Source organism: Rattus norvegicus, chromosome 2, assembly GCF_021556685.1.
Source record: "Rattus norvegicus strain SHRSP/BbbUtx chromosome 2, alternate assembly SHRSP_T2T, whole genome shotgun sequence".
Lineage (NCBI taxonomy): Eukaryota > Metazoa > Chordata > Mammalia > Rodentia > Muridae > Rattus > Rattus norvegicus.
Genome location: NC_141535.1, coordinates 90,413,291 through 90,438,688, shown reverse-complemented (window position 1 = coordinate 90,438,688; position 25,398 = coordinate 90,413,291). Strand labels below are relative to the sequence as shown.

The 25,398-nt window shown below is 37.5% G+C and overlaps 1 protein-coding gene across 2 annotated transcripts in view; it reads right to left on the bottom strand.

Annotated features, from left to right (window-relative positions):
- Txnl4al1 (thioredoxin-like 4A like 1) overlaps positions 1–25,398 on the bottom strand; it is a 399,632-nt gene that overhangs the window by 91,604 nt on the left and 282,630 nt on the right. The gene's annotated exons all lie outside the window — the stretch shown is intronic.

Genomic DNA, 25,398 nt, shown 5'->3' with positions numbered 1-25,398 from the left:
TCTCATTGGAAGAAAGTCTTCTAGAGATTATTCCATTTCAGCATAACAGACTATAAATTGCTTTGTACAATCTGTAATTAACAAGATAGAAACAGACCTGGAATGTTGGGTAAACAGATTAAGAGAAAGACTACTTTTTAACAAGAACTAATAGGAAAGGACAAGATGCCAGCATTTGTATCTATTTATACTTACATATTTATATAAATATATATATACTTACATATTTACATAAATGTTTAAAATCACTGGATATAATAAAGAAATGTAGAACTGAGAAATGAAAATAAAGAGGAAAGTTTATTTTAAAATTGTGGGGGTTGGGGATTTAGCTCAGTGGTAGAGCACTTGCCTAGCAAGCACAAGCCCCTGGGTTCAGTCCCCAGCTCCGAAAAAAAGAAAAGAAAAAAATTGTGATTAGAGGGAGAAAATAAATAGTAAAATGGAAGGACCGTGACTTCTAGGAGTACAATTCTCCTCTCAGTGAGTCAGATATAAGTTTCATGTCATTTTGAAAATTATTCTGCTATTTTAAAGGGAAATTTAATAAATATTTAGGCAACTGTACATTTTCAATAGCATTAAGGAAGGATGATGAACGTGTACACAGAGTAGAAAGAAATTAGGGGCTAATGTGTTAATGGAAAATTCAAATTTAGAACATTTTCCTTAAATATTATTATTATGTATATACTTGTTGAATTAAGAATATACTAGTAAACTGCCTGATTTAAGAAAGAAGTCAAGAATATACTTTAATACAACTGATTAAGTATTAAACTTGGCAAGCATTTTCTTCCTAAGTTATTTTTGTATATAAATATCAACTAAAACATTTGTGTAATATTTTTATAACATGAAATCTGCAAAGGCTAGATTTCAGATGAATGGATTCAGTTACAATTTCTGGATTTAGCTTTTGCCTGTCAATATATGCTACTTGTTTGATACATTGTAACCAAAGATTGATAAGCTTATAGGAGACTTATAAAGAGAAGTTGAGAAAAGTGACTCTTGTAGATACTGGGATAGGAAAGGAGGAAGTACTTTAACTTTTAAAATCGATAGAGTTCCCAAGTACATCATAAATTAATTTTGCTAATCAATTTAAAAATGATGTGTGAAATAAATCATTTTTACTTGGCAAAAATTTTTAATCACAGTAAACATAACAGAAGAAACAGAAAATCATGATAGCAATTAACTACTTGGAATTCTTAAATTAGGTTATGAGTTTTCATAAAAAGAAATCTCCAAAAATCAAATGACATTCTGCATCAAATTTTACTATTGAAAATTGATGTCAATTAGATATGATTGTGTAAAGAATAGGAAAAAGTTACATAGTCTCCAATCTATAAAACCACTGCCCCAAGTAAAACATACCAACATTACATGCATATACCTTTAATCAGAACTCATGGAATAACATATCAGATAGACTTAGTAGAAATTATTCATTCAGTAAAAAGAGAAGTTAGAGATTGTAGAAGGTCAGGGAATCTGGATAGAATACTAAGGAAAATAACCAATACAAATAGCATATCGCTATTTTTGTGCTATAAAGGGCTCAACTGAGAATGCCATTTTGGAAAAAAAAATCTTTATGAAAGTTACCATAATTGAAGAAGGGTCAGAAGGTCATTGTGGTTCTAATTTTGATTTCTAATTATAAAAGTATTATGAAGATGATAATTTGTTTTATTTGTTAATATGCTTTAAGCTTTTCTGTTCTACTTGTTAAAGCTAATATTTTCAGAATCATAAAAAGCAGAAAATATCAATACTATCATAACTGGATCTGAAAAAAGCTAATGTGTCAGTGCATGCATATCTATGGGATAGTTTAGTCCAAAATCTTTTCACATTTAACTTGATAATTGTAAATACATTCAGAATATACCACTGTATAGTATGAGATTTGTCATATAGAATACAAATTATATTTCATTTATTCTATGAAAATGTTGAATTATAGAATTAATTTGCACATGGCATAATGACATACTTCTCAGAGTACAACTCACTTCACATGTTGTTTTTATTTATTCCACTCTGATCTCTTCATTACAATTACTGTACAGAAATATTTTAGTAATACACTGTCATTTAGAAACAATGGCTTATCAATTATTATAACTCCTTTAGCAGCTGAGTTTTTGTTTGAACAACTAATTTTTGTTCCAGAGAGGTTAGATGACACACACTGAGTTCTTGATGTTTAGAGAAAATATTTGTACAGAATTATGGAATAATTTGATTTTGGTGTAATATTTTGTATTAGTTCTTCATCTGACATTTTACAGTATATTTTGTACTTTCTTATTTCTTAATATTATTTATGGTTTACCTTTGCATTTAGTGTATATTTGGTTGTTCATCCTGGGGAACACAGTATTTTGCCTTTTCTGGTATTTGTGTGTGTATGTGTGTGTGTGTGTCTGTATTTGTATGTGTGTGTCTATTGATGTTTATGGTATATTTTATTATCTCATTTGTATCTGCATGTGCATACAGAACAAAGAGTAACTTATATTTTGAACAGTATTATAACTCTGTCTTTATTTTTAAATTTTGGGACATTAGGAAATATGCCAAAAATATATTATTTATTGCATGTATAAATATCTAAACTGCCTTTCATTATTTTATGTCTTGTATGTTTCTAATTGATTATTGTCCTTTAACAGGAAGGCAAAACAAAAAGTTGGATAATGAAAATTAAATAAATTAATTATTAGCTTTTTAAACATCTCGCTGGAGAGGCAGCCACGTAGGAACACTCAATGCTATCTGAATAAATTGGATACACATCACAATTAGTGTTTCTAGTATACAAACATGATTTTTAAAACAATCCATTCCAGATTTGGAGTATATAACAAGTTCCAGTTTGATTAATTTTCTAAATGGCTTCTAAATATATAATCAAGTAGTTGACAACAGAAATCACTATTGCTGGAATGTGGCAAATATTCAGCTATTAGAACAGAGTTCCACATTTCAAAAGCTGGCTCTGACAACACCCTTTCCCCAGCATGTTTATGGCAGCTTCTCTTTATTATTCTATAGCTCTGCTGTCCAATGAGAACTAGAGTCTTATAAGCTTGGCAACATCATTCACAAAGAATGCCGAAATTTTCTTCTATATTTCTGTATTCTTTAAAAATGTATTTATAGACTGTGCCTATGCATCCAGTACCTCTAAAGTAAAAGTGAGCAAAATTTCTACTTTCATAAACTAGACAGGAGAACCAAACAGTATGTATCCAAGAAAGTCACAGCACTGTGAAAGGTACATGATGTTCCATTTTCAGGAGAATATTCAGTATTCAGGAAAGAAAGACCATTTCAATAATGTATCATTCAACAAAGATCAGGAAGAATTGAAGATGCCTGAATCATGGCGATATCTAAGGATGACCTTTGAAAATAAAGACAGCCAAAATAAAAAGCCCTCAAGTGTCTGCTATATTTAATAACATCAAGATATCTGTGTGACCAGTGGAAAATAAGTCAGCAAGTCAGGGAATGGGCAAAAAACACCTATTAGTAACATCATGGAGTCAGTTTAAATTAAAGACATTGGGTTTTGTTTTGATATAGATTAAAAAATTAGGAAATTTAGCAGGGAAGTAGAATACTATACATATATCATTGCTTGTGCATGTGTTTTCATACTTCTGTCGGCAAGATGATACAAATGATTACTAACATTCCATGTACATGTACTTTTTAACTTAAGGTAAGAAGGAACTTTGCTCTAAAATGAGCAGAGGATAGGAAAGTATCTGTAATACTCTCCATAAGAGGTTTTTCACTTTATTTTCTGTAAAATTATAGTAAAAGCTTTTATACTTTGATAAGAATAACTCTGGACATGAACAGAAATTAAAATTATCATGCACAGGATGCTGAGGAAGTACAAATACAAAGTCTTGAAATGGAAGTGCAAGTTCTTTAGTAGAACTTAGTAGAAGAAGTTATGCTCTTTAGTAGTAACTATATAGTAACATGAGCTGTTAAGTTTACACAAATACTTGGACATGTAGGGACAGCTGCAGGCATGTTATATACCACTGAAGTAGAATGTCTTGAAATTTAATTTCCAATTAGCTCTGAATTTCAAACCTAACTGGTAAAAAAAAGCAGCACCTAATTTGGAGTACAAGAAAGGAGTTAGGAGAAGAAACATTGTGAGTTTTAAAAATAAATATTTTCATTAAAATCTGTAAGTATGGAGAAGACCTTGAGCTCTGGCTCTGTACCCAGTCCCACAACTCCAAGAGAAAGCAAAACTCCCAGGTGCTTTAACACACTCAGGATCAGAGATGAGGAGGGCACAACAACTACTCCGGGAATAACTGGGACCCCTGGGACCAGCCAGTGGTATGGGTTCCGAACTTCCAGTCTGAACAAGTGCCCTAGAAGACCTTGGGCAATGACTATGAACCCACTCCTACAATACCCAAAGGTAGCCTGACTCCCAGGTGCTCTAAACAACCAGGATCACAGGAGAAGCCACAACATCTGGCCCAATACCCACCCCACCACCTGGAGTTACCATGATCCAGGCATGCAGGAACCCCCACACAACAAGGGGCATGGATTTCTTTCAGTCTGAGCCAGGGCCTTGAGCAGACCTTGGGCACAGGCTCTGCACCAAGTACCACAACCCAGAAGAAGCCGGAATCCAGGTGCTCTAACATGCCCAAGATCAGAGGTGCTCTGAAATGCCCAGGACCACAAGATCTCAGAGGAAGCTCTACACACAAAAGATCAGACCCAACAAGAATCTCAGGATCGCAGGATCCCAGAATCATAGTTGCACAGAGACAGATGGACTCTGAGGAATTTAGATATAATGAGGATCACAAGCAGGACTGGCTGCAGTTAGAGACAGCAAGGGAAGATAACACTGGAGATAACCAGAGGGCAAGAAGCAAGTGCAAGAACATAAGCAACAGAGACCAAGGCTAATTGGCATCATCAGAACACAGTTCTCCCACTACAGTAAGTCCTCGATATGCCACCGAACCAGAAAAGCAAGATTTGTATTTAAAAACCTCATCTCAAGATGAAAATAAAGGACTTTAGGAAAGACAAAAATAACTCTCTTAAAGAAATAGAGAATACAGGTAAACAGGTAGACTCCCTTAAAAGGAAACACAACAATCCCTTAAAAAATTGCAGGAAAATACAACTAAACGGGTGAGGGAATTGACAAAAAACATCCAGGATCTAAAAATCGAAATAGAGACAATAAAGAATTCACAAAAGGAGACAACCTTGAAGATAATAAAACCCAGGAAAGGGATCAGAACTCATAGATGCGAACACCAACAAAAGAATGCAAGAGATAGAAGAGAGAATCTCAGGTGCAAAAGATAACATAGGAAACATTGACACAAAAGTCAAAGAAAATGCAAAACACAAAAGCTCCTAACATAAAACATCTGGGAAGTCCAGGAAACAATGAGAAGACAAAACTTGAGAATAATAGGTATAAAAGAGAGTGAAGATTCCCAGTAAAAAGAGCCAGTAATATCTTCAACAAAATTCTAAAAGTAAACTTCCCTAAGCTAAAGGAAGAAATGCCCATGAACATACGAGAAGCCTACAGAAATACAAATAGACTGGACCAGAAAAGAAACTTCTTCTATCACATAATAATCAAAACACAAAATGCACAAAACAAAGAAAGAATATTTAAAGCAGTAAAGGGAAAAGTTTGAGTAACATAAAGGCAGACCTACCAGAATTATACCAGACTTCTACTAGACACTGTCAAAGCCAGAAAATCCTGAGAAGATATCATACAGACCCTAAGAGACAAAACTGCCTGCCAGACCAGGCTACTATACCCAGGAAAACTCTTAATTAACAAAGATGGAGAAACCAAGATATTCCATGACAAAACCAAATTTACACAATATCTTCATACAAATACAATCTTACAAAAGATAAAAGATGGAAAACTCCAACACAGGAGGGAAACTACACACTAGAAAAAAACAGGAAAGTAATTTTCTTTCAACGAGCTCAAAAGAAGATAGCCACACAAACATAATTCCACTGCTAATTAAAGTAAAATAACAGGAAAGAACAATCATTGGTCCCTAATATCTATCAGCATCAATGGATTCAATTGTCCAATAAAAACACATAGACTAATAAACTGGATACATAAGAGGACCCAGCATAGAGGAAACACAATTCAGTGACAAAGACAGACACTACCTCAGAGAAAAAGACTGGAAATTTTTTTTCAAGCAAATGGTCACAAGAAAAAGGCTGGAATAGCCATTCTAATACCGAATAAAATTGACTTTCAACCAAAAGGTATCAAAACAGATAAGAAAAGACACTTCATATTCTCCAAAGAAAAAATCCAAAAAGACGAACTCTCAATCCTGAATATCTATGCTCTAAAAGCAAGGGCACCTACATTCATAATAGAAACCTTACTAAATCTCAACGCACACATTGCACCTCAATCAATGATAGTAGAAGGCATCAACACCCCACTCTCATCAAGGGACAAATCACGGAAAAAGAAACTAATCAGAGACACAGAGAAACTGACAGAAGTTATGAGCCTAATGGATTTAATGATATCTATAGAATATTTCGTCCTAAAATAATAAAAAAAATACCTTCCTCTCCACACCTCATGGTACCTTCTCCAAAACTGGCCATGTATGTAATCAGTTACAAACAGGCCTCAACAGATTCAAGTTTGAAATAATCCCCTGCATCCTATCGCACCGCCACAGACTAAGGCTGGTCCTCAATAACAAAAATGGCAGAAAGTTCACATATACATGGAAGCTGAACAATGTTCTACTCAATGATCACTTGGTCAAAGATAAAATAAAGAAACAAATTATAGAGGTTTTAGAATTTAATGAAAATGATGGCACAACATACCCAAATGTATGGGACACGATGAAGGCAGTGCTAAGAGGAAAACTCATAGCTCTGAGTGTCTCCAAAGAGAAACTGGAGGGAGAACACATTAGCACACCTAAAAGAACTAGAACAAAAAGAAGCAAATACACCCAAGAGGAATATATAGCAATAAATAATCAAACTCAGGCCTGAAACCAACCAACTAGAAACAAAAAGAACAATACAAAGAATCAACAAATAAATAAATCTTAAAAACAAAAAGTCTCCCAACCAAAAAAAGGGTCTAGGACCAGATTTATTTGGTAAAGAATTCTATCAGAACCTCAGAGAAGATCTAATCCCAATACTCTTCAAACTGGTCTACATTATAGAAGCAGAAGGAATACTATACAATTCATTCTTTGAAGCCACAAATATATCCTACAAAGAAAGAGAACTTCAGACCAACTTCCTGCATGAACGTTGATGCAAAAAATATTCAATAAAATTCTCTCAAACCGAATCCAAAACCACACCATACCATCATCCACCATGATCAAGTAAGCTTCATCTTAGGGATGCAGGGTTCATTTAATATATAAAAATCTATCAACATATGCTTCACTCCTTCTTTAAAAGGGGAACAAGAATACCCTTGGCAGGGAAGAGAGAGGCAAAGATTAAAACAGAGACTGAAGGAATACCCATTCAGAGCCTGTCCCACATGTGGCCCATACATATACAGCCACCCAATTAGACAAGATGGATGAAGCAAAGAAGTGCAGACCGACAGGAGCCGGATGTAGATCGCTCCTGAGAGACACAGCCAGCATACAGCAAATACAGAGGCGAATGCCAGCAGCAAACCACTGAACTGAGAATAGGACCCCCGTTGAAGGAATCAGAGAAAGAACTGGAAGAGTTTGAAGGGGCTCGAGACCCCATATGTACAACAATGCCAAGCAACCAGAGCTTCCAGGGACTAAGCCACTACCTAAAGACTATACATGGACTGACCCTGGACTCTGACCTCATAGATAGCAATTAATATCCTAGTAAGAGCACCAGTGGAAGGGGAAGCCCTGGGTTCTGCTAAGACTGAACCCCCAGTGAACTAGACTGTTGGGGGGAGGGCGGCAATGGGGGGAGGGTTGGGAGGGGAATACCCATAAGGAAGGGGAGGGGGGAGGGGGATGTTTGCCCGGAAACCGGGAAAGGGAATAACACTCGAAATGTATATAAGAAGTACTCAAGTTAATAAAAAAAAAATCTATCAACATAATGCACTGTATAAACAAACTCAACGTAAAAAAAAAAAAAAGAAACATGATCATCTCATTGGATGCTGAGAAAGCATTTGAGAAAATTCAACACCCATTCATGGTAAAGATCTTGGAAAGATCAGGAATTCAAGGCCCTGTAAAAGCAATATATATCAAACAAGTAGCCAACATCAAACTAAATGGAGAGAAAGTTGAGGCAATTCCACTAAAATAAAGAACTAGACAAGGCTGCCCACTCTCTCCCTACCTATTCAATATAGTACTGAAAGTTCCAGCAGAGCCGTTAGACAACAAAAGGAGGTAAATGGGGTAAAAATTGGAAAAGAAGAAGTCAAAACATCACTGTTTGCAGATGATATGATAGTATACTTAAATGACCCCAATAATTCCACCAGAGAACTCACAAGCCTGATAAACAAGGAAGACTCAAGTATGGACGTGTCAGTCGTACTTACAAGGGGAAACAAACTACTCACTGGATGTGGAGGAAGCACGGGATTTGGGAGGAAGTGAGGAGGGGGTTGGGAAAAAGGGGGGTTGCAGAATCAACTATTGGAGGAGACAGGGATAATACATAGAGGTTCAGTAATTTGAACAGATGTGTGCAGCAATGGGGAATGGGGAACGAGAGGTAGCTACCAGCAAGTCCCAGATGCCAGGATAGCAAGAACCCATCTGTAGAGATCATATTCAGAGATTAGGCAAGGACACTGGTTTGGGGATGAACTGTCCGCTCATTTCCTAATATTTAAGCCAGGATTGTTCCTGTTTAAAGGAAATATGGAGACAAATTGTGGAGCAGAAACTAAAAAATAGGCCATCCAGAGACTGCCGCCCCTAAGGATCCAACCCTTACACAGACACCAAACCAAGACACCTTTAGAGACGCCAAGAAAAAGTGCTTGCTCACAGCAGATATAGCTGTCTTCTGAGAGGCTCTGCCATATCCTGAAAAATACAGAGGCAGATGTTTGCAGTCAACCGTTTGACTGAGCGCTGGGACCTCAATGGATGAGTTAGAGAAAAACTGAAGGAGCAGATGGGGTTTGCTACCCCATAGAAAGAACAACAATATCAACCAACCAGACACCCCAGAGCTCCCATGGACTAAACCACCAACCAAAGAGTACACATAGAGACTCCAGCTGCATATGTAGCACAGGATGGCCTTGTCTGGCATCAATGGAGGTACAGGCCCTTGGTTCTAGGAAGGCTTGATGCTCCAGTGTAGGGGAATGCCAGTGCAGGGTGGCAGAAGGGGGAGGGTGGGTGGGTGGTAAAGCACCCTTATAGAAGCAGGGGGAAATGAGATGTGATAGGAAGTTTCTGGAAGGGAAACCAGAAAAGTGGAAATGTACATAAATAAAATATCGAATAAAAAGTAAAATAAATGTCTGGACATGACACAGAGACTATTTGTCCTCTATATCATTTTCAATTTATCCCAGATTAGAAACTTTTTATAATCTCACTTCTAGGTATTTTCAAGAAACTGTCCATCTTAGAATTTTTATTACCTATTGATTGCTTTCATTCTCATTTCTCATAAATCTTTCAGACCAAAGTTGACAAACTGTGTACTAGTTCAGAAAATTACTGCCTCACAGTTGAAGATACAACAATTTTTAAAAAGTGTCTCAAGCATAATCATATCAATATAATGAATATGTAAGTGACTATAAGCATTCTAAACATTAGTTTAAAGCCAAGTTCTATACAATGGCTATTGTTTGCAGTTTAAATATAATTCTGCATAGTAATAGTAAATCATATCAACATTAATAAATCAATGTTATTTTATAAGTCAGAGACAATACTGAGTCTTCATTTTTATAAGTTTGGTTTAGAGTTAGACACATAGCATTTTTTTAGGTAAATGATAAGTAGATAACAGAGAAAGTGATAGTGATCTATGAATTATAGATAAATAGAAAATATTCCATCTGAGGAAAATATTACTGATTAGTAATATATTTGGAGGAAACTGAAAGAGACAAATCTTGCTACTATTAGGATTCCTGTTATTATAATGTTCAAGTTTTCAGATCTTTTTAATTTGAAATTTTTATCTTACCATTTCAAATTAATAATGTGAAAATAATCTAGATTTTAAAGTATGAGTTATCTCATGAAGATGTATTTGAATATGCCAATTATACTAAATTGCTCATTCAGAAAATAAATCAATAGTAACATGAGAAAGATGAGTACTTCCTTAGAAAAGATGCTTATCAGTTAAATATGAAATTAATGTTATTATTTCTGCTAATGGAATATTATGAGTGGGAGTTATTTGATAAAAAATACTATTATACCAGCCTCTGCTCTTAAGGATCTGGTTAACTCAATGCCCAGAATAAAAATGTTTGAAATATGTTTTAGAGGTTACATTGACTTTCTGATCAGGTTTATAGGAATAAAATGAAAATTTTGTGTGTTTTTGTTTTTAATAATCAGAAAAAGAATATTTTAATATTCAAATTTTAAGTAAGTTGTATATTATCTTTATAGCAATACATCTTTAAAGAAAGACAGATAACTCCAAATGGCTGTGAACACTGAAAATAAAGCTTGAAATATTAAATGCAAATAAAATGCTAAGAATATCTGCTTTAAGGACATGTGGTTCATAACAGAACTACAATAAAATTTGAAACTTTTCGAAAGTTAATTGAAAACTTTGTATTACAGTTCAATGGGTGGTTGTAATGAAAGAACCACTTCTCTTCTGTTTCTCATCATAAAAGAACAGGCCTCCAAGAGACAATAACTAAACATGGCAAATAAGATAAGACAAAAGCCTTCAAATTGAGGCTGGACATTCAACCCAATAGGAAGAAATAGTATCCCAAAAGCAGACAACAGGTTCACAGATATACCTGCTATATCTATTAAAAATCCCACAAAACCAAGTGAACAGCCTTACTGTCTATGCAGAGGAATTGATGCACACCAGTGGAGTCTTAGTGCTTACTGCTTCAATCTCGGTGAGTCCCTATGAGCCCTGCATAGTTAATTCAGTGGGTCTTCTCCCACAATTTTTAAAATATTTTTTTTAACAGCAAGAAGTAGCTTTATTAACGAGATCCCGGGTCTTAGCGGGATCCCGGGTCGACACGTATCTCACACAGGAGACAGAGGAATCGACCCCGAAACTCAAAAGTCAGGGGTTTATATGGAAAGCTAGGGGGTTTGGCGCGGTTACACATGATTGGCTAATTTCTGGCGCGGCTATAAGTGATTGGTTCATTTAAACATGGCAGTGAGATTACAGCACAGCAGGAGAGCACGTATTGACTGGAGCGTACAGGATTTTAGGAGCTAGGGGCGTATCAGGGTTTGAAGGACATCTGGTTATGGTGTGACTCTGAGTAAGCTGGGGGAGGTGCCCTTCTGCCAGATGGTTTGAGTCAGTCCTGATAACTCGGGCTGGTTCCTGCATTCCTTTTCTTTATCTTTATGGTCTGTTAGTCCTAGCGGCAGGGCAGGGCTGCCTGGACTTGCTTTTCACAGTGTTTAGTCCTGAGTCTGAATTTTCTTTTAACTTCATATTTTTAAACCTTAAATCTGTATAATTTTCCTTTCATTCCCTCTTCTTCTACTAAGTAATTCTAATCTTAGAATTTTGATATCAAGTCTTGTGTTTGGTCTCACCAGTTGTCCTAACTGACTGGTGCTGTTGTCTCAGAACCATCAACCGCACAGCACCCACTCAATTTTTAAAAAAAGCAATTAACATGTTTGTCACGCAGGGTCCAAAAACTAAAACCAAGAAAATTACTAGCAATGGCCCAGCTATATAGCAGAAAGTAGGGTAGTCATCCAGGAAGACTGAGTGAACCAAGACTCAAACCAACCTTGTTGAACGTCTCTATCTTTTGTAGGTGTCAAACCTATTAACTAGTTTCTTTAACACACATGGACCTATAATCAGAAGCAGAAGCAAAACTAAGAAGGGTCCCATAAGGGAAGATATCAGAGTAGTCACACAAGGAGATCTACTAAACCAGCTCTCGAACCATCCCTGATGTGCTTCTGTCTCTCTGTCTTTTGTCTAACCTTTCTCTAAGTTTATTCATGGAGTCTTTAATTACTCCCGAATGGTCTACATAGAAGCAACATTCTTCTTTCAGTGTAGCCCACAGACTCCTTTAAGGAATATCAGGTCTAATCTTCTACTATTCTGAAGGACTACCTCTGAGAGGGAGGTTAGGTATTCTTGGAGGTCAGCTAAAAAGTCTTTCACTCTTTTTATGTCTGAGTCAATGGCAGTTCTGAATTCTCTATAAGCCTTGCATTGTAGGGCAAGGGCAGATGTCCTTGTGCTGCCCTTGTAGCACCTAGATAGCCTTAAGTAATTCTCAACTCTTTTTTTTCTTTACTAAGTCTTTAGCATCAGGATTCCAATCTGGACACTATCTAAACCTACACACCAAGGACATGACTAGCTTTTAGAACTTCTAAACTTCTACAGATTGTGATCCCTGAGGCACAGTCCCAAGAAGTGTTAGGAGTACTAACATATGCAATGTTACATCATTTGTAATGAAAATCAAGCCTATCCCACACCTATCTTGATAGAACCCAGGACAAACATGACTGAATTTCCCTCTAGGTCCCAGCTCTCAGCCCCAACAGCTAGTACACGGCTGGTGAGGGCTGAGAATTGACAGCTGTCAGGGTGGTCAGCAGCACCAGGTACAGTCCTTTCCAGCAAGGCTCGAATGTCTGGGCTCAGTGTAGCTGCAGTCTCCGACCTGGAACTCAGGGGTCTCCGGGGCATAGGCTGCTGTCAGCTGTGAGCAGATTTCTTTCTGTATCACCTGTAGGTCTTTTAGCCTGGCACACAAATCATTATTACTATGGCACTATGACATGTTGGTTCAGTAACATCATCTAATACAGTCAGGGGGGCTGAGGCCCCATATAAGATCTCAAGGGGGTAAGGCTGAATCTGGAAGGGATATTTCTTGCTCTGAAGAGAGCAAGAGGGAAGGAGTGTCACCCAGTCTGCGCCAGTCTCCATGGTTAATTTAATTTGGTCAGGGTCTCTTTTAAAATTTTATTTATTTACTCTACCTGTCCTGAACTTTGAGGTCTATAAATACAATGTAATTTCCAATCGACCTCTAAATACTTGGCCACACCCTGGCTTACCTTGGCAACGAAAGTAGGGCCGTTGTCTGACCAGATTACCTTGGGCTCTCCAGACCTGGGGAAGATTTCTTCCAGTATCTTCTTGATGATTGCAGAGGCCATCTCTCATTTGGTGAGGAAAGCTTCTATCTATTTCTGAAAAAGTATCTACAAGCACTAGGAGATACTTGTGATTATATTTTTCTGGTTTTATCTCAGTGAAGTTCACTTCGACTTTTCACTAAACTCTCTAGGTCTCCTTGCTCTGTTTGCTTGCTAAGCATTCACTTATTGACATACCTTATACTTTTTACTGTCTCTCTGGCTAAAATCTTAAAGTCTATTACATACACCTTAACTATTTGGACAAACTTTTTATCTAAGTGAGTCCATATCTGTATTTGGCAAAATGAGTCTTTTTTTTTTTCTGGGGAGTATAGCTTTCCCCTCAAGTGTGTCATTGTCCTTTATCTTTTAAGCATTTTGGGCCTTTTCTAAGTGAGGCCATCCCTTAGTCCGATCCTAGTTCTCAGTGGCTGTCTCTTGCAGGCCTGCAACCAAGATAGGCTCCTGCATAGCCATTTCCCGAGCCACTTTATCTGCTTTGTCACTGCCCCATGTCACTGAATCTCTTCCCTCCTGATATCCTGAGCAATGAATAGTACTCACAGTTGTTGGCTTCACCAGGGCATCCAAGAGATGGCAAAGGCATCTGCAGTGCTGATGTGCTGGGTGGGTAGAAGTTTAGCCATCCTAGATGACATCGTTTTGTCCACCATGGCAGCACCCACTTATCTCTGACCTTCATGAAGAGAACTGTTCCCGTCTGTGGACAAGGTCCTCGGCTTTCAGCAGGGGTCAATCAGCCAGTCACAGAGGTCTTTCCTCCATCCATGGGCTTCTGCCAGTGTTTGACACTCGTGTTGTGGTGGCTCCAGATCCGGATTGGGCAGCAAGGTGACCAGATTGTCCCCAACCAGTAGAGAATCTAGTCCATGGCAGCTGACCAGTGGTCCCATCTTTTGGGACACTCTATTCAAAGGCAAAACATCAGCCACTCTATCACAGTTTAAGTCCTGGATTGGGTGATAATTGTTAGTGCCCGGCTGGCAGGAATGATATGTTCCAGGCAGAACAGCACTAAGCCATTCATCTCCCAGCATCTTAAAGTATTTTTAAACCATTTAAAATGGTTAAACATAAAAGGAATCTTTTCATAACTAATTTTTTCATCACCAGTTTGTTCTGTAGAGACTTAAGAGGGTAATTTTCATTATGCTTGTTTAGTTCCTTTTATAATTTTTAATAACAAAGCATTCATTCACAAACAGCTTTCTCTTTAAAGCTTTTATGCAAAATGAAAGCTTTCTGATATATTTATTTAGATTACAGCAAAGTAAAATATTTGAAATTGATACTCAAGTATGCATATCTATTGAAAGTACGTTAAATCTTCCATTATGCCAAATTGCATAAAGAAGAAGAGACCCCTTCTTATAGGGGTAATCACAGTTCCCACTTGGGAAGGGAGCTGTCTTCTCCCTATCTGGTACATACCTGAACATGAAATGCCATCTCTCCTGGACTGTGTGTGCAGTGAGCTCACTTCCCAGATACGGGAGCTGTTTTCAGTATAAGCTACTTTGCATTCAAGATTCCATTGAGATATGCACCATGCTCAACTCTACTGACTTTACAAGCACCAGCATCTCCATTCTTTTACCAGCATATTGTGGCAAATGACTCAGCACTGTAGCATGCCTGTATCACATATTCTGCAATCAATATAGTTGCAAGGTACTGATACCCCGAGCATCAGTATAATTGCCAAGCAAGATTTCATAACCATTGTCTTCCCATGCACAGCTATGCTTAGATTTTAACTCATGAGCAATCTTGGCCACTAGGGCCCATCTGCCCAAGGGGTGCCAAAAAAGGCAGTCTTAGTGAAAAAATTCAGTGTCCTCACTGTCGTTTCTCAGTATATTCTTTTCTTAACATTCTAGTCAAAAGATGTTGACATTTTTAAGAAAAAAATCACCATTTTATCTTTTCCATACGGGAAAGTCTTTCTCAAAAATTTCCATGTAACTCTCATCTCTTAGAAAGGATATAATGGTGTGTTTGAAATGTAAACCATATCTCTATAATGTAAAATAAATTGAAGAGTCAAAAAAAACAGCTTTTCATCTAGTAATGTAAGCCTATAAAATACAAAAATCAGTGTGACTAAGAGAAAATTTATCTTCCAAGTTTATTGCAGTTATTGCATTATTTTTACTAAGACATGAAAACAATTTGAGTTTTTTGCAAAGAGATAACATAACACAGAAAGTGTGCCATGTATGTACATTGGATAAACTTATTTATGTGTCAGAAATAAAGACAACTTTTCATTTACAACAAGATAGGTACAACCATAAGATTTAATGTTCCGGAAATAGTGAATCATGGGAAATGCCATATGATCTCACACTTGTGATATGCTATATGTGGTACATTTAAAAATATAATTGTTTTTATTATTCCCCAAGCTGTGAGAATACTTGGCTTGAGCTAAGTGAAAAAACATTTTCTTCTCTGTTCAAAGTATGCCTAGCATAGGCCTCAAAGCTTCTAGCCTCCATACAATCTAATCTTCCAAGCTGACTGATTCAAACCAACTTTCCTTAGCTTCTGATCAAATTGCTCTGTTTGGCCTCAACATAACAATGGCAATATGCTCATATACCTTGGCTGCTTCTCATTCTTTGTCTCCTCTGTCTTTACCAGTGCCTACTTGTTTTCTTTGCAACTTGTCTCTGTAAAACTGTCAAATAAAACTTCCATACAGGCAGATACAGGATAGAACAAGGCCTGTCACTGGATGAGAAGGAAGGATGGGTGGGAGAAAATTTATAGAGGAGGAGGAGACTGGAGAAGAGAGAGACAGCTGAGAGAAACATTGCAGCGGATGTTAAGATTTTTCTCTGCACATCTACAGGTTGTTATGACTATTCTTAAGAGATGGATATGTACAGTGCTTTGTATGTGTAGATGAGCAAACTTTATCTTATTTCGGTGGGCAATTATATCTTATCAATTGATTCAGAGGTTATTGTGTTGTGTGTTCTTTCATGTGGCAATTTAATTGAATTAAAGAGAGTGTTTGTTGACTAGATACACTGGGCCCCATGGAATAGGGAAGTGTATGTCTGGCATGGTGGCAACCTGCCTTGGGAATGTAGAGAGATGGTTGTCAGGCTCAGAGAGTAGCCATTGGCAGTGTGATAGGGAGGAACTTAGTGGTCAAGACACCTTGTTGATTGAGATGAAAATATTCCACAGATGCCATGTGGCCCCTACAGTGCCAGCACTAGTGTGAGATAAAAGATAGCTTTTTTAACTTTACTCCAATAAAAGGGTACATTTCTTTTAGTATACATTCCATCATTTAGGGTGATATAACACAAAATCAGTTAAAAAGCTTATAATATCACATCTTAAATCAAGACCCGATAAAAAAAGAGAGTATACATGCTCATGTGTGTGCTTACTAGTGCTCAGCTTAATTTCTCTGTTCTAGTTTAGAGTGACAATCCTATAAAATGGTGCCACCAAAACAGAGGTGGGTCTTTCAACCATAATAAATTTAACTAAAATTATTCTTAGAGATATACTCATAGTGCCACTCAAACTAGAGTATCTGTAACTGTATTTTGCCGGTGATTCTAGATAGTGGCAAATTGAAAAAGTAGACTATCCCAGATAGTTAAATAGAAAACATTCATCAACACAGACTAAATACTTTTTCTATAGTCATGTAAAATTTTTTACTAAAAACTATCTGCTTCAAACTGACTGGATAGGCATGTATGTGTATTAATTTTCAGATGAAGTGTACTATTTCTCTATTATTCAGGCCATTCCTCTCCTTGTTTTCTCTGTTTCTGTCTACAACTTAGTTGAATGATTTTTTATTTTTAAAAGTATATAGGTAATTTTTTTAATCACAAACTTTGTTTTTAGAAGTTTCATCTATAGACACTTAGATTACCAATAAAATTACATTTATAAGAGGAAATTGTGGTAATTCAGGAAGTACATAGATGATATCATTATTAAAGAGAGCCATTCCTGGTTAAATTCAAAATGTATATAAATGGATAAATGAATGATAGATAGATAGAAAGATAATTTACCTCACATAGATAAATAATTTACCTAATGCACTACATTTAATAAAGTCATTTAAATTTTATGTCACAAAATCTGCATTTGATCTCTAATATTACTGTTATATTAATACTATTTTTATCTAATATTAATATTATAATTTAATAATTTTAAATATATCTTCAATTCTTTTGTCTTTGTGTGAATAAGCAATGATCTTGCCACTGTCAACACAGAAATGTGATGCAGAGCAAAGGGAAATTGAGATGAAAAAATCAAAGATTTGTTCTTTAGTATCATTTTGTTCAGCTCATGTTTGTCACATTCATGAGATATGTGGGGTGTAGCTTAATATTACTACTAGGTGAGACAATCTCACAAGAAACTTCCTGAGACTCTGGCTTTTACAATTTTTCCCACCATGAGGACTATAATTAATGTCCAGTGCAAAGTGACCAACTCTGATACCATAAATTCTGGTAACAATTTACAGATTGAACAAATAGTATTTATAAATATATATTCTTATGTGATATGTTTAAATTTGTGTACAATAACAATCAGGTTTTAAGAATGTCGAGATTGATGGAAAATGGAGAATGGTTTAAGAAAGGATTTGGAGAGAGGAAAGGGAAAAAGGAAATTTTGCAATTAAATCATGATCTAAAATTTAAAAATCAAATAATTCTAAAGCAATTTAATTTTAATTTTATTGTATTGGTTTAATGGTTTATTAAATTGAGAGTTTGGTTGTCTACTTTTCGATAATCACTATGGAAGAACACATTTAAAATGGACTATGAAAGAGCGAAAAGGCGTTGAGGTCCTCATAAGTTAAAATAGCTGTACAAATGGCAATGAAGGAAATAAGAATGCTGGACTCTGATTTTATTAAAGCAAATAGAAAGCCAATAAATAACAAATCTCATTCAAGCCCTCAAACATTTCAGAAGGGCTTTTGCCAACATTAAGAATTTCAAGTACCTTGTGAAACTGCAACATTTACCTAAAATGCTAAATAATTTGAAGAGAATCAAGGTTTGGATTATATTTGACATGTCAGAAACATATTCTACTCAGTCTGCTCCTACCATATTAGTATATTCCCACAGTCTGATTATATTCAGTACTATTCCCTCCATTAATCAAAATCTCTTTTGATTTCAAATTGCAAATACTTTGACTCAGGTGAAGCTATTATCATTATTTGTTTAATTTCTTGCTAAGCAGTGATGGTCAGTCATTGCCAGACCTACATGATCTACCCTGAGTACATGGATTGTTATAGACTCCTTCAGACTTTGTCATCATGATTGTTCAATTTGATTTGCTATATCTCGTACAAGAAACCCATCCTCAGATGCAAGTTATGCCCTGGCAAATTTCTTCATTTGGGTTACTGCAACTGTAGTTGCTGAAATTGGCCTAAGTCCAAATGAGGTATTTAAGGATTATCATTAAATGGTTTAGGATGAAGTCATGGTCTTGTTGAACTGCTGAACTGGGGTATGTAGAATCTGTTCCATCATTCATAATTAGTGGTTGTGTTAAGTGTGGTTTTCTCTGCTGTTATTAATGAGTTCTTATACTGTATAAGGAGAGGTTACAGACTTTTCCATGTATAATTAGTGATTAAGTTTATATTTCTATTTGCATTATTTTATTTTAATGGATAAGTATTTTGGCTCAATGTGAGAATGTGTACCAACTGGAAGCCTTATGTCTACAGAGTTCAGAAGAAGCACTTGATCCCTAGCAACTAGGGTTCCAAATAATTGGGAACTGTCATGAGGATGCTAAACCAAATCGGGTTCCCTAGCAAGACTAACAAGGGATGTCAACAACTGAACTGGGATCTTAACCACTGGGATCTTAATCTTTGACTCTTTTACCCATTATCATAAGCTAATTTTGAAGATCGGCTGTGCTAAAGGACAGAACTACAGGTTCTCTCATTCTCAGTATTAATGTTATGATTTGTCACATTTTTATGACATTGACTTGCCCAAAGTATGTTTTTTTGCCTGAAATATCAAAGTCCAGTTGTGCTTGCCTCCAATACACCATCCTGTATTTGTTCTTGTCATTTGCAAGTCAGCTTCAGATTTGCTGCAGTAAATTGCAGAAGCTGTGTTTCAACATATTTTTAAAACTCGTTTTGTTGCCTGATTTGTCTGTGATCACACCTTTTACTGAGCTGAATAGTAATGGACAATATTAAAGAAGTATAACTTCTATCCAGTATTGTTATTGTTATAAGAATATACACTCACTCAACATGTTATGTATTAAATGTAGTTTTTAAAGTTTTCCAAAGATTTCCTTTCAAAGACATTGCAAAGTTAGCAAGTAAAGGGCAAATAGTTTTTTATAATAAACATCAATCTTTGAAACCCTGTTATCAAGAAGGTCTTTTAGAAAGTATGTATTATATATAAATGATTCAATCATGGTTCGTTTTTAAAAATAAAAATGGAAGGTCACAAATGTTTTATCTGATTGCCCTTGAAAATACAGAACTCTGTATGAGATTAGGAAATCATTTCCCTCTCTATGGCAGATTGAAACACATGTAGTCTCTACAGACCTGTGCCTACACGATATAAATGGCCATTGTACAAGGCCATTCAAACAATGTTTAGTTCTTCATAATCAAAACCAAAGAAATATGTGCAAAGACAGAAACATATTTCAAAATAACAATACAATCACATTGAAGCACTGCATTGAATAGCAAGCTGTGGTTCTTGTTTACCATGGCAATACCCCTTTCAAGAGGAATTTTATTCACATGGATATTGAACCTTTACATGCAGAAATATAAGTATTTTCAATTTTCCACCACAAGCTTTTAGTTAAGAATATGTATTTCTGAGTTGCTTTTAAAATTCACGATAATTTCTGCTTTCTTTCTAACATTAAGCTTCTGACAAACTGTCAGTTAAGGGTGAAAGAAAATGATAAACAAACTTAAGTCTCCTTTCATACAGTTGGCCTTACTCATCATGTGATTGAAAGTTTTCCTATATGACATAAAATATGCATTATTTGAATTCCTTTTGAGGCAAATTATATTTCCTTTTTAAAAATTTTTTATTAATTGATCATTCCTTCCGTTTACATCTTAAATAATATCCCACTTCCCGGTTACCCCACTGCCAACCACCTCAATCCCACAACTGCACTTACCCCTCCCATTTGCCTTTATGAGGGTGCTCCCCTACTCACCCACTCTCTCCCACCCCACTGCTTCAGCATGCCCATAAACTGGGGTATCAAGCCTCCCTACAACTAAGGGCTTTGTCTCTCATTGCTGTTAGGCAAGGCTATCCTCTACTACATATGTATATAGAGTCACAAATCTCTCCAGGTACACTCCTTGTTTGGTAGTCTAGATTCTGGAAGCACTTGATGGTCCAGACAACTGATATTGCTCTTCCAATGGGGTTGCAATCCCCTTCTGCTCCTCCAGTTCTTCTGCCAGCTCCCCCACCAGTTTCCCTGAGTTCAGTCTAATGGTTGGCTCCAAGCATCTACATCTACTTTCGTAGTGCTGATCAGACTTACCAAGGAAGCACCACACCAGGTTCCTGTCAGCAAGAGCCTCTTGACCTCAGCAGCAGTGTCCGGTTTGGTGTCTGCAGACTTGATAGATCACGACGTGGAACACTGAAGTAACTGAAGGAGTTTGCAACCCCATAGTAAGAACAATATCAATCAACCAAATGCCCCAGAGCTACCAGGGACTTAACCACCAACCAAAGAGTTCAGATGGAGTGACCCATGGCTCCAGCCACAAATGTAGCAGAAGATGGCTTTGTCAGGCATCAATGGGAGGAGAGGCCTTGGTCCTGTGAAGGTTCTATGCCCAAGTGTAAGAGACTGCCAGGGTTGGGGGGTGGAAAAGAATGGGTGGAAGGGTGAAGGAGCACCTTCATAGAAGCCAGGGTTGGGGGAATGGGATGGGGGGTTTCCAGAGGGGAACCCAGGAAAGGGGATAACATTTGAAATGTAAATAAAAACCTATCCAATTAAAAAAATGGAACAGAGATGGAAGGAAAGGCCATCTGGGAATTGCCTTACCTGAGACATGATGATTTCTGCAAATTTTATTCTTTTTTTTAAAACATTTTTATTGGATATTTTATGTATTTACACTTCAAATGTTATCCCCTTTACTCACTCTGCCATCCCTTCTCCCCCTCCTCCTCACCCTGCTTTATAAAGATGCTCCCACTCCCACCAACCCATCCCACCTCAATACCCTGGCATTTCCCTACACTGTGGAAACAAGCCTTAATAGGACCGAGGTTTTCTCCTCCTATTGATGCCAGACAATGCCATCCTCAACTACATATGCTTCTGGAGCCGTGGGTCCCTCCATGTGTACCAATTGGTTAGTGTTTTAGGCCCTGGGAACTCTGGGTGTAGGGTTGTCTGATTGGTTAATATTGTTTTTATTACTTGGGGTTGCAAACCTCTTTAGCACCTTCAGTCCTTTCTCTTGCTCCTCCATTGGGGTCCCCTTGCTCAGTCCTTTGGTTAGCTGCAAGCATCCCCTTCAGTATTACTAGGGCTCTGGCAGAACCTCTTAGGAGACATCCATATCAGGCCACTTTCTGTAAACACTTCTTTGCATCAGCAATAGTGACAACATATGGGATGGATCCCTGGATGCGGTAGTCTCTGAAAGGAACACTCCTCCATTGTTGGTAGGATTGCAAGCTGGTATAACCACTCTGGATATTGGCATGGTGATTCTTCAGAAAATTGGACATATTACTACCTGAGGACTCAGCTATACCACTCCTGGGCATACACCCAAAAGATCCTCCAACATATAACAAGGACACATGCTACACTATGTTCATAGCAGCCTTATTTATTATAACCAGGAGCTGGAAAGAGAGAGAGAGAGAGAGAGAGAGAGAGAGAGAGAGAGAGAGAGAGAGAGAGAGAGGGAGGGAGGGAGAGAGAGAGAGAGAGAGAGAGAGAGAGAGAGAGAGAGAGAGAGAGAGAGCATGTATATGCCTGATGTTGATAGAAAGGGATTCACTTCCTTTCATTTTTCATTTGACTTCTGTACAATGTGTCTGTGGGGGACATTGTGTGTGTGTGTGTGTGTGTGTGTGTGTGTGTGTGTGTGTGTGTGTGTGTATGTGTATGTGTATGTGTGTGTATATCAAAAGAAGCATTTCTGAAGAGTAGCTGTGTGCTTTGGTAAGTCAGAGTTCAATACCTAACCATAGGTTAATTACCTAACCATTTAAAGTTTATTATCATTGACTTCTACAATTTCAGTGCATATCTGGTCTGCCCCTTTGTTTTGGGACTCTAGTGAGTTAGAACATCATGACACAACCATATGGTGAAACAAGACTGGAGGAACAGGATACAGTATCACTATCCCATTCAAGCACCTTGCACAAAGATGTTAATATCTCTCACCGTACCCAACATTGTAAAATTTCTACTAGGTCCAAAAGTTCCATTTTAGAGTCTAGTATCTAATTCATAGTCCTTTTGTGGACATTTAGTACCCTAACCATACTGTGTTATTATTGGGTGAAATAAAGCCAAATACATTTTGATACTACTCAAGGAGCTGGAATTGGATCCCAAAACATGAACAAATGTGTAAATATTTTAAGGCATTTATTTCAGGGATTCACTTCAGAAAAAGCCTAACTGATGATGCCCATAATTTTGGGGAAAGTAGCTTCACATCAAAATTTCAAATTTCAACGTACAATGTGGCAATTGTGTATTGCCACAATATTATCTTGCATTCAAAGCATATTCTCTTGAAAATATAAAGCTCTTGCTGATAATAATGCAGTTAAAGGGCATGCCATCAAGGCATTCAATGCAGTTAAAGGGCATGCCATCAAGGCATTCAATAGGCTAGGATTTGAGTGGTGCTGTTTCTTTTTCACAAAACCATAGAAACATTTTCTTTTCAATTTTTGCTGGTTATTTTATTTATGACATTTCAAATGTTATCCTCCTTCCCAGTTTCTGCTTCACAAACTACTTCCCTCCTTTCCCCCCTCCCCCTCCCTCTATGCAGGAGATCTTGCACCTGTCTACCCATTCCTGCTCCAGTTTGCTAGCATTCCCCTACCCTGGGTCATCAAACCTCGACAGGACCAAGAGGCTCCCCTCCCAGTGATGCTCAGTAAGGTCACCCTCTGCTAAATATCCAGCTGGAGCCATCGTCCTTCCATGTGTACTCTTGGGTTGGTTTTGTAGTCCCTGGGAGCTTTGGGAGGTCTGATTGTTCTTTTTTTTAATTGTAGTTTTCTTTGATATTTTATGTATTTACATTCAAATGTTATCCCTCTACCCTTTCTCCCATACCCCTTCCCCTAGGTTCTATGAGGATGCTCCCATTCCCACCAACCCCCGCCAACCCCAACTCACTAGCATTACCCTACATTGGGGAAACAAGCTTTCACAGGACCATAGGCTTTTTGTCCGATTGATGATGAACAGTGTCATCCTCTGCTACAAATGTGGCTGGAGTCATGGGTCCTTCCATGTGTACTCATTGGTTGGTGGTTAATTCCCTGGTAGCTCTAGTGGGGTCTTGTTGGTTGACATTACTGTTCTTCCTATGGTGTTGCAAACCCCTTCAATTCTTTAAGTCTTTTCTTTAACTTCTTTATTGCTGTCCCCTTGTTCAGTCCAATGGTTAGCTGCAACCATCCTCCTCTGTATCAGTAGAGTGTGGCAGAGCCTCTCAGAAGACACCCATATCTGGCTCCTGTTAGCAAGCACTTGTTGGCATCAGCAGTAGTCATTGGGTGTGGTGGCTGCCTATGGAATGGATGCCCAGGTGGGACCGTCTCTGAATGACTTTTTCTTCAGTCTCTGCTCCACTCTTTGTCCCTGTATTTCCTTCTGTGAGTATTTTGTTCTCCCTTCTAAGAAGGAATGAAGCATCCAAGTTTTGGTCTTTCTTCTTCTTGGGCTTTCTAGGATCTGTGAGATTTTTTTCCTTAGGTATTTCAAGCTTCCTATGGCTTTGCAAATACCTTCAGCTCCTTCAGTTCTTACCCTAAATTCTCCAATAGGGTTCCTGCACTGAGCCCAGTGTTTGACTGTGTGCATCCACATCTGTGTTTGTCAGGCTCTGGCAGAGCCTCCAAAGAGACAGTCATGCCATGCTCCTGTCAGCAAGCACTTCTTGGCATCAGCAATAGTGTCTGACTTTGCTGTCTGCAGATGGGATAGATTCCTAGGTGGAGCAGTCTTTGTATGGCCTTTCCTTCAGTATCTGCTCCACTCTTGTCCCTGGATTTCTTTTTTACCAGAAGAATTCTGACATAAAATTTGTGAGGTGGGTGGGTGGCCCCATTTCTCAACTGGGGGCTGTGACTATCCACTGGATATGTTCTCTAAAGGTTCTATCTCCTGTTTTGGGGAATATTTCAGCTAATTTCCTCCCTATTGGGTTCCAGGAATCTCTTGGGTCCCTGGCACTGGTATTTTCTAGTGAGTACCCTTAGTTCCCTTCCCCTACTGCTACTCTACTTTCAAATTCTTAACCCTCTGTACTTCTCCCCCATCCACTCCTCTATGTGAACTAGCCACCCTTTTACCCTCCCCTTTCTCTCTCCCTACAAGATCTCTCACTCCCTCTACTTCATAAAATATTTTCTTCTCCCTTCTGAATATGAATGTAGCATCCACATTTTGTGGTCGTCTTCTTTCTTCTTGGGTTTCAAATGATCTGTGTGGTGTATTGTACGGTGGGTATTCTGAGATCCGTTTTGGCTAAAATCAACTTATCAGTGAATGTGTGTTTTTTTTTCTTTTTTCTTTTTTTTTTTTTTTGTAACTAGGTTACCTCACCCAGGATATTTACAAGTTCCATCCATTTGCCTTTGATTTTATGAAGTCATTGTTTTTCACAGCTGAGTAGTACTCC